Below are 10,338 nucleotides of genomic sequence, written 5' to 3' on the forward strand. Positions count from 1 at the left end.
TCGTGACCTGAGCAACATACGACGTTCAAAACCCTAAGGTCTACGCCGGACAACGCGTAACCCTAGGTCAACGCCTATCAATGCGTTGCAATGAAAGAACTAACACTCCGAAGAGTATATGAGTATAAACTGCTCCTCAATCCTCCAACAGTGCATGAGGTTAAACTACTTTTTAATACTCCAATAAGGTATATGAGTATAAACTATTCCCTATTTTTGGTTGAGAAGTTCCTGGAGAATATTTTTCTAAATATTCTTAAGGATAACTCAACAACACTACGCCGGACAACGCGTCGCAAATAAAGACTCAACGCCAATATTCGAGGGTCAGTTCTATGGTGAACCAACAAGCACGAGGAAGCCACTCCAAATATCCCGTCGTAACCAATCGAAGAATGGGACAATTATATCCAAAGTATTCCAGACTCTTCTATAAAAGAACGAGGCTGAAATACTTTGGAGGGGGTATCTGTAGGCGTATAAAACTGCCTATAGGTCCCTTAACACAACTCGACGACGCCGATTCGACGAACCGACCATCGGGCGACGTATGCAGACAAGATTGTTAGTCCACAACACCGAAGCCAAGTGATACGCGACGAAACGGATTAACGAGGCTACGAGGCTAACGAACCGCACGCAAACAACGGAATAAATCCACTCGCGTGCAGAATTTAGCTAACGGGTTGAGGAATCAACGAGTTACCCAACCAAGAGCGGACTCGGACGAATCACGATCAAATCAAGATCAGTTTCGGACTCGAACTCAGAAGTGGATTTACTGCCAAATCAGGAATCAGATTTACTACCAAATCAGTAAACGAATCAGAGTCTAAATCAACCACACAACCGAATCACGGCGAAACCGAAAAACGGATACAACTACAAAACGACGGAAAACCACGCCTAAGGGGGGGGCTCGGCCGAAACCGAGCCACCTCAGGGTGGCTCGACCAAGGCCGAGCCACCTTGAGGTGGCTCGGTGTGTTGGCCACCTGGAGCCAGTTCAGTGGCCGAGCCACCAAGGTGGCCAGCCACCTTGTGCCCAAGGCACAGTGAGGGTTGCCTATAAATAGCCCCCCCTTTCTTCATTTTCAAAAGGTTGGAAATTTTGGAGGCGAAGCTCTGCTGGATTCAAGGCTCAGAACTAAAAAAGATTGAAGCTTTGGGACTTTGAGGACTTGCTCATCCAGATCCGGTGCTCGGCGATCTTCAACGCCAAATAAGACAAGAGTTCGAGAGGAACCGGATCTCAGATCTACGTAGTCAACCTCCGGATCAAAGCTTGGCCTTTGATCCCGAGAATTAGGGCGATTATTTCCTTGGTGAATTAATCCCCCCGGCTATTATTTCCTTCGCGAAATAATACCCGTCATACTGCATAGATCCGACCGGATCTAGATCGCGCGGTGGTCCACGGATAAACCCCGACGCAGGCGAAGAACCCACGCAAGCGAGTGACCGCAAAACAGGAGCTCGCGATTCGTTCGACAAATAAGGAAAGTTGTATTCTTTTTTTCTTTCTTTTTTTTTTTTGATTTCATTGTAACCGAATCTTCTAAAAAGACCGGATCTTTGTAACCGATTAACTGTTATCAAGAGTGTGCAATGGAATCAATGAAAGAAACGATTTTTCCCGCGAACAAATACAAGGTCAAGTCAAAAGAAGGAAGTTGAGCTTTGGCATCAGAGAGCTTTTCCTCATGACTAGCCCGTACAATGGCTTCAGCCTTCCTCCGCAGATCATACTCAGTGGGTGCTACTTCAGCAGCTGCCTCCTTCTTCGCTCTTTCAAGAGCCTGAGCTTCCTTATGGTAATTCAAAAGAGTGTCCGTGTTTTTGGCACCAAGTATATTAACAATGGCTTCTTCACGAGAAAGCTGAGCCTTCAATCTTAGTACCTCTGCCTCAGCTTCGACAAGTCTTGTACGAATGAGGTCCAGAGAAGCAGTAGAGAGCTCAAGTTCTTTTTGTCTCAGGTCACTCTATTCTCGTAAGTGCGTAACTTGAAGCTCTTGTTCAGCCAGACCCCGCTCAATTGCCTCACGGCGGGTCACTTCCTCAACTTGGAGGTCAGCAAAAATGGACACGATCTGTGTCTGAATGTCTGCATGGCTGAGGGCTTCTATGTTTTTAAGCTAGGCTTCTAAGTGAGAAATGGATTTCGAACAACGCTCAAAACATTGGGCATTACCCACACTTTTGACTCCATTTAAGCCTGCTTCTAAGAGAGACTTAAAAGAATCAAAGCGGCCTTGACCCACCATAATGACTTCAATCACCTTCCTCACAAGACTGTTCAAATAACTCAGAGAAATATAGAGGAAGTCAGGAGTGTCCGTTGGACTAGAAAAGGTAATGGAAGATGACTCGACGATCTTGGAAGTGGACGTATCAAAGTACGGACTAACAAGTGATCTGGGTGTAGAAGTCACGGAAGCAACTGAAACATTCAATTGCGAAGGACTTGAAGTCAAAGCCATCATTGTCCTCGCCTGAGACGTGCTTGGTCCAGCCTCTGTTGGTGCAAATGAAATCTTCATCAATGCTGCAGGCGAAGCAGCTGCTATGGATGAGGCAGGTAAAGGCTGCTCTTGCAGAGGAGCTGATGCTTGTACGAGCTGCGATTCTGGAGGAGGAGTCACAGTAGTAGTCACGGGCAATGTTGTCAGTGAAGCAACTACTGTGGATGAGCCAGGCAAATATTGCTCTTGCAAAGGAGCTAACACCTGCACAAGCTGTTGCTCCGTAGGAGGAGTAGTAGTGATAGTCCTGGGAGTAGGTGAATCTACACGAAAAAAGGGTCGGAACGCGGAAAGAACATGTGGAAGAATTCGAAGAAAACTAGGCTTATCGGAAATGTGAAAAGGGGTATAACCAGATGCTTTATCGGATGGGACCTTGGGAGCATCATCAAAAATGGTTATGTCATCCATAGAATTATGCTCTTCGTCCTCCGCGTCATCACCTGGCATGTTACCAAAATCAGCATCCTCATCACCCCTATCTTCATCAGCTGCATCACCAATCGAGGAGCCCTCATAATCTACTTGCTCCTCATCATCCCGTATAGCTGAAGATTCAGGAAGGCTTGTGCCGGCAGCTGGTTTGGTCATGAGTCATGTCATCGGACTAAGACCTGAACCGCAAGCCGATGGCATTAGTGCTAAGGGAGGAGGTGATAGATTCATTTCATGGTCCTGTGGTTCAAACATAGGAGCTTTAGAAGAGTCTGCCATCAGAGCAGATTCTGCATCTGTGGCCATTAATTCATTCTCTTCATCCTCGGAGGGATGATGAGAAGAAGCTTCACTCGATAAAGTCGGGCCATGCGAACGGAGCCCAGTTCTATGGGGCAGGCCTACAACTGAAGATTCATGTTATTCTTCATCTTCAGCAGCTCTGATAGCGTCAGCCATCAACTTTGATTTCTGTTGATCTTTAGGAGGAGAAGACCCAACCATCAGCTTCTGGCGGGTCTGCTTATCATATTGACCAGTTTCATCCGCCGAAAGTTTTCTCTTCCCAGCTGCCCTTGCTGTGGGAGAATCTACCACCCGGGGTTCCTCCACTAGAGCAGGTTCAGCTACTTGTTCCTCTCCTAGTTCAGCAGAAGAGTCCTCAATGGATAGAAATTCGTCGATCCCTCTCAGGCGGGATGTCTTTGATCCCCTCCTTGAAGCATACATACATCGAATATCTTTCGGACAAGACATATTTAAGTTGTAATTGGGAGTCTGAGAAGCGGTGAAGTACCAGTTGCAGAAGCTCATGGAAGTGTAAGAATTGGGTGTTTTATGGGGAAGCCTGAAGATGGCTTTGGTACAACCTGCCACGGAATAGTACCAAGCTCTGGCCCCTTCATATAAGTTGCTCACAACTGAGAGCTGAGGTCGAGGGTTCCCAACATACAGCTGATCATACCCGAATTGTTGAGCAAACCTATAAGGTTGGTAGGGCTCGACAAAACATTTGTCACCTTGCCTAAAGACCAGGTAGCCTGGTCTGATAGAAAGGAGCCAATGGAAGACGCCCCCATTCAGCTGGGTGAATCCGTTAGGCCCCACCACGTCCTGATATTCTACCCCATAGACCCCACCTTCAAAGTCAGGAAAACAACGGAAGATGTGGTAGTTGGTGTCTCGTGACAAAATCTGGCGAATCCTAACCATATAACTCCCCTCCCATTTTGCAGACTCTAATCGTTGCACAAACGGGATGAATGAGTCACCCGGAGGAGAGGCTGCACTCATTAGGGAAGGACAATGAAGCACAAACCAAGCCATCAGATAAGTGTAAGGCAAGGGAGTCTTGAAAGTCTTGTTACCACCAGACTCCAGCTCCGTGACATCAATAAAATCCAAAGCCAATTCACGCAGCCCACTCTGCAAGCAACCCATCATGGCGTAAAGCAGATTTAATGGTCTCCCGTGCGCCAAAAGAACAGCCGAGTAGATCACCTCAACAGCGAGAGCATCAATTGGCCTGGTAGGAACGATGCACCACTTGAGCCACAGCATCAGGAATCTAGCCAACAGCGCTGTGTCAGAAATTAGGATCAGAGCTTGATAGTGGAAACTTTCAAACTCCGTATAAGCTGGAAAAATATCTTCCTTGGTCTCATTGGTATAATGGGAGGTAGCAGCATCGATTCTGGCTTGAACCTCCTCTAAAGTACTTGTAGGCAATCTGGTCACTGAAGCTCCTTTATTGGTCAGGTTCTGGAATAAATACTCCACCTAAGACACTTGTTTGACACCACCTCCTCGAGCCCCTGTCTGCTGCATGCAGATGTGGAAGTGACGCATGACTTCCCAAAGAGTAGAATAAATTTCGGTGCTCGCTTTTCTCAAAATTTTAAGTTCCGCTGATCCGGGAACATATTCTTCATACGGCAGATCCCCGAGAAGAAGACCCGAGACGTGGTGCATCTCGTGAAGAGCAAAGCCTAACTCTCCCACCGGGGTGAAGAAAGTACAGGTCTCGGGGTTGTACCTCTCTAATATAGAGAAGAAATGAAAGTGGCTCTGAATGATCCCGAATTTAGTAGCCCGCAACGGAATCTCTAGGCCAACTTGGATGAGAGGCGTTGCCAGTTCCTCCAAAACAAATTTGGTCATCCGGGTCCACCACTCTATCACCGGAGAATGAACCCAGCCAGGAGTTCTAAACCCTTGCGTGAGAAACTCTCCTTTCTTTGCCATAAACTTCTTGATAAAGGTGTTCGCCGTGCTAGCCACTTCACCAACAGGGTACTCTTTAGCGAACAAGCCTGGGCGTAGGGCTGCTACCTGTCTGTTGTAACCAACTGTGCGGACCCCTTGAAAAGTTAGGGTTCCGAGAACAACTCCATCCTGATCCTTAACGAGGTTCCAATCTATACGCCTTGGGATGAAAGCGCACTGAAAATATGATATGGGGAACATCCTCTCCATATTGGGCAAGAAAAGGTTGCGGTCTCCAACTTTCCGCAGCCACTTGTAGTCTCCATCATAAGCAACGCCTGCCTCAAAGTTAATGAAATCCCCGAAGAGGAATCCAGGTTTGACTATCGGTTTATGGCTTAGGTTCTCAAGTCTAGCGTCCGTAACCAATATCCTAAGAGTTTCGGGAGAAGCTTGGGTAATTAGTTCCATACGGCTCTTCTCCGTAATTCGAAAAACCGGGAGTTCTCGGCGCAGGTTGAATGTCATGTTCGGATCCACACCACCTTCATGACCAAAATGATGGCGAAAAGGGAGAGGCTCGCTGGTATGACGCACTGCAAAATAAAGAAAAAAGTTAGACAATGCAAAGGTAATCAGACGCGGAGATCGAGTCTCGCGTCAAAAATCTTAGACGCGGAGATCGAGTTTCGCGTCAAAAATCTCAGACACGGGGATCAAACCTCGCATTAAAAATCTTAGACGCGGAGATCGAGTCTCGCGTCAAAAATCTCAGACGCGGGGATTAAACCTCGCGTCAAAGATCTTAGACGCGGAGATCGAGTCGCGCGTCGAAAATCTTAGACGCAGAGATCGAGTCTCGTGTCAAAAATCTTAGACACAGAGATCGAACCCCGTGTCGAAAATACTAAACGATAGAGTCCAGCTCCGCGTTATCGAAACGAGTCTCCTTGTTGATTCAAAAGTAGGAACTCGCTGCAGCGAGTTTAACGGCCATAAAGGTCATACTCACCACCGATTAGAGGGAGTTGAGGCGGCGGCAAGTTCGCTTGAGTCACAGCAGCACCGGCCGACACAGGTGCCGACGAACCCTGAGCCAAGGCGGCGGCGGATTTCGGCCGACGCAGGTGCCGACGAACCCTGAGCCAAGGCGGCGGCGGATTTGGAGGGTCGAGAAATAGTCTTCTTCTTGGGCGCCATTGATTTCAGTCGAAGGAGGGGAAGATTCACTTTTGCCGGAGATGAGAACGAAAGTTTTTGTTAAAGTTTCAAGAAGAGTCGAATGACTCTTGATTTGACCCTTAGTCGTCTATTTATAGACAGCTATGAGCTGTCAAATCGGGACGGGATTCTAGGCTAGAATCCTGCCCAAACTCGATCTCAACGTTCGAGTTGGTTGAACTTCCAAACGCGAGGCACACCCACGCGTTCAAATTCTCAGACATGCGGAATTCACCCACGCGTTCCAATCATGTGGAATCCATCTATGCATTTGGACCGCTACAATAACAGCATCTCGACTACTAAGGCTATGGCCCACCCCCAGATAAATAAAAGAAGGGCTAACAGTGACCGTCAAGGTGACCAAAGCCGAGAAGAAACAGACGACTCCACTGTGGAGTCTAGTGGATGAGTACAGATAGATTACAATCAACAACATTAAAATCATCTGGCTCAATCCGGCGCACAACTCATTCTTCTAAGTGGCTTAATATTCCCACTAAGATTAATGAAGCCAGAAACTGCGCATAATTCATTCTTCTGAATGGCTTAACATCCCAACCAAGAGTGATGATGATATTGCTAAAATCGTCACCACCAGTTGAGCTGATCGAGAAAGGAGATAAAGTGGATTCCTCTGAGGATGCCCTCCTGACTAAACTTAGGATAAAGCCCCTCTCATGTGGGCTTGTGATTCTCTCTGTCTATGACAATAGATCTGTCTTAAGCCCAGAAGTACTCAACCTCACGGAGAATGACCTCATTGACAAGCTTGCAGCTGGTGTTTCTATGGTTGTTTCGTTGTCCTTGACTCTCTCTTACCCAACTCTTGCAGCGACGCCTCACATGCTTGTCAATGCCTACAAGAACGTCCTTGCTATTGCTGTTGACACTGAATACACCTTCCCACAGGATGAGAGGGTGAAGGAATATCTAAAGGATCCAAGCAAGCTTGCTGTTGCTGTCATCTCTGTTGCATCTGCTTAGAATGTTGTTGCTGCTGCCTCTAAGGAAGAAGAGAAGAAGGACGAGCCTGTCGATGAATCTGACGATGACTTGGGATTTAGTTTGTTTGACTAAGTTCATTGTCATCAAGACTCAAAAGTTACGTTGTTTGGTTCGGGGTAACATAATTTCAACATTACAACAACCAGGTTCGTGACATCTTCAAATCAGACGTGGTGAACAATCAATCCACTAAATTTTAGGATCCAAAGTATTCCGAAAATTCGTCCCAGTCAACCGCGAACTTTCGAAAACTTTGGAGGGGGTTCTGTAGGCTGTCTAAAAATCACAATGGATAGCTGATCCCCATCAAGCTCTAATAATGAAAGTCACAATCAGACGACTTTCTTGTTACCAAAGGAAAGCTGCAATCAAAGGATTTCCCTATGGATCAAGAAGAGATTACAAGGCAATGATTCCTTCAAATCAAGAAGCAGAATTCGTCCTTACAGTCAAAACACAAGTAATTTCAAAATCACTGCATCCGCGGCTCTACAATCGCTGCAAACACAGCCTCATATCTGAGATGATTGATCTTGATGGTTGTGACAACAACATGACTAATATTATATTAGCAACTATTAGAGGTGCTGATGAGCAGTATAATGATTTCGACTAATATTATATTAGCAACTATTAGAGGTGCTGATGAGCAGTATAATGATTTCAGAAATAAAAGGTTGGACTTAGTTGGTGAGTTGCTTGGTAGAGAGCTGTGGGCAAATATTCGTGTAGGCTGTCTAAAAGTCACAATGGATAGCTGATCTCCATCAAGTTCCAACAATGAAAGCTATAATCAGATAGCTTTCATACCAACAAACGAAAGCTGCAAATGGAGGACTTTTCACATAGAGCGAGAAGAGTTACAAATCAACGACACTTCCGACAACTGATAAAAACTCTATTCAGCAGTCTTCACAATCTACAGTGAAAGTTACAATCTGACGATTTTCACACCCCACAACAGCTAAAGCGAGGATTACTGAACAATGGTCCTTGTAACGCTCTACAGAAGAAGTTACAAATCAACTAGCTCCTTCTAAAATGCGGAACTCATCTTCGCGTTACAATTCTGGAAATACAGGCGACCCCCGCGTTTCCAAGCTGCAACAAGCAAAACGCGAGTGACCCTCGCGTTCTTGACGTTCAGTCAACACCCAACCTCGCATCTCAATTCCAAGACGCGAAGTTAGGGTTCTGAACGCCAAATTGGGCGTTTGACTCATTCAAATATGAGTCGAACGGTTTCAGAACCATTTTTCCCATGATCTGAGGAAATCACGCCCCCTTAGGAGCGGATTTAGAGGGCAGTTATAACCTCTTATCCACCTATAAAATCTTAAAAAATCCAACGGAGTAAGGGTTGGATTTTCAGCATCTAAACCGCACAAGGAGGTTGGGAGCTTGGGATTTTTCTCTGAAGATAGCAGAGGCGAACTCTTCAAAACAGAAGATTTAAATCAGATTCGAAGGAGTATCGAAAGGATCTTTCAGCAACAGAAAATCTGCTTGGCCATTAACCGAATTTTCGGTTCTAATAACTCTTTTCACAGAGTTCTAACTCGTTCTGAGTTCTAAAACTCGTTAAGAGTTATTCATCAAACTTTCCTAACTCGTTCTGAGTTCTAAAACTCGTTAAGAGTTATTCATCAAACTTTCCACAGAAGTTCATCGTTCCCACAAGATAAAAGATTTCATCAAACTTTCCACAGAAGTTCATCGTTCCCACAAGATAAAAGACGGTCGGATCGTCAACGGAGAGAAAATTTGACACGAGCAATCGAAGGAGGCATTCCATCGCTACCAAGAAGAACCCAGTTTTAAACAAAGGGGAGAATCAAATTCATTCTCCTCTCTTTTGTAATCGGAATCCAAATTGTAATCGATTTTGAAGGAATACAAATCAATTTTTCTTTCATTTCTTTTACATCAAATTTGTCCACAAATAGTGCTTCTTTGGGATCATCGGGTAGTATGTCATATGAGACATAATTGGTGAATGGTAATCGCCAATCCCTTGGTTCGAGACCTGCGGAAGTTTCGTAGATGGTCTTTGTTGTTGCCTCTTCTGCATAATCGTCTAGAGGAAACTTAGGGTGATATAAGTCATGTCTTGTAACTAATATTTTTGCCCCTGCCTTCGGTGATAATGCTAATGAAGTTATCAGTGAGGCTAAAGCATCTGCATATGCATTTTGTTAGCACGAAACATTTTCGATAAAGAAGCCTTCAAACTTTGGGGCTAACTTTAACGCCATAAAGTGGTATGGAAGCAAATCCTCATTGCGCACTTCATCTTTTATTGGACTTGATTTACGATGAGTTGAGAATCATCGTAAGCTCCAAGGTGTCAAATATTGGTTTCCTCGGCCAATTGAATTCCTAGTAGCAAGCCAATGTACTCTGCTATATTATTGGTGCATGGCTCGGTTAAGGAAAATATTCTTGGGATCACATGACCAGTTGGGGATACAAATACAACCCCCACTCCGGCTGTAATTCTTTTGTAAGGTCATGCTCTTGATGCACCACCAAAAAACAATTTCCATGCTTGCTTGACTTTTGATTGTTTGTGCAAGCTTCTGCTGTCTCGTCTAAGAGATCTTGTACCAGATTGTCAGCTAAGACACCTACCAGTGTTTGTTTTTTAACAACCTTTTGAGGCATAAATCACATCATATTGTGATAGAAGTATTGCCTATTTTGCGAGATGACGGTTCAATAAAGACGGTCTCGTCATGAGCATCTTTAAGGGATTTACCTTGGATGTAACGAACGCCAAGGGTATGCATTCTTTTGCCTAACTTTTTCTAATACACTTGTCCACTGCTGGTTGTTAAGTAGATCGGGATGGACCCACATTGTCTCTCCTTTCGGAGTAGCAAGGGGTATCAATCCTTTATCTCTCTGACCATGCGGGTCAGTGTTTATCAGGTGTAGCTCCCTT

The 10,338-nt window shown here is 45.3% G+C and overlaps 1 pseudogene; it reads left to right on the top strand.

Annotated features, from left to right (window-relative positions):
- On the top strand, positions 6,895-7,466 carry LOC109836183 (annotated as a pseudogene).

Source organism: Asparagus officinalis, chromosome 1 (assembly GCF_001876935.1).
Source record: "Asparagus officinalis chromosome 1, Aspof.V1, whole genome shotgun sequence".
Taxonomy (NCBI): Eukaryota; Viridiplantae; Streptophyta; class Magnoliopsida; order Asparagales; family Asparagaceae; genus Asparagus; species Asparagus officinalis.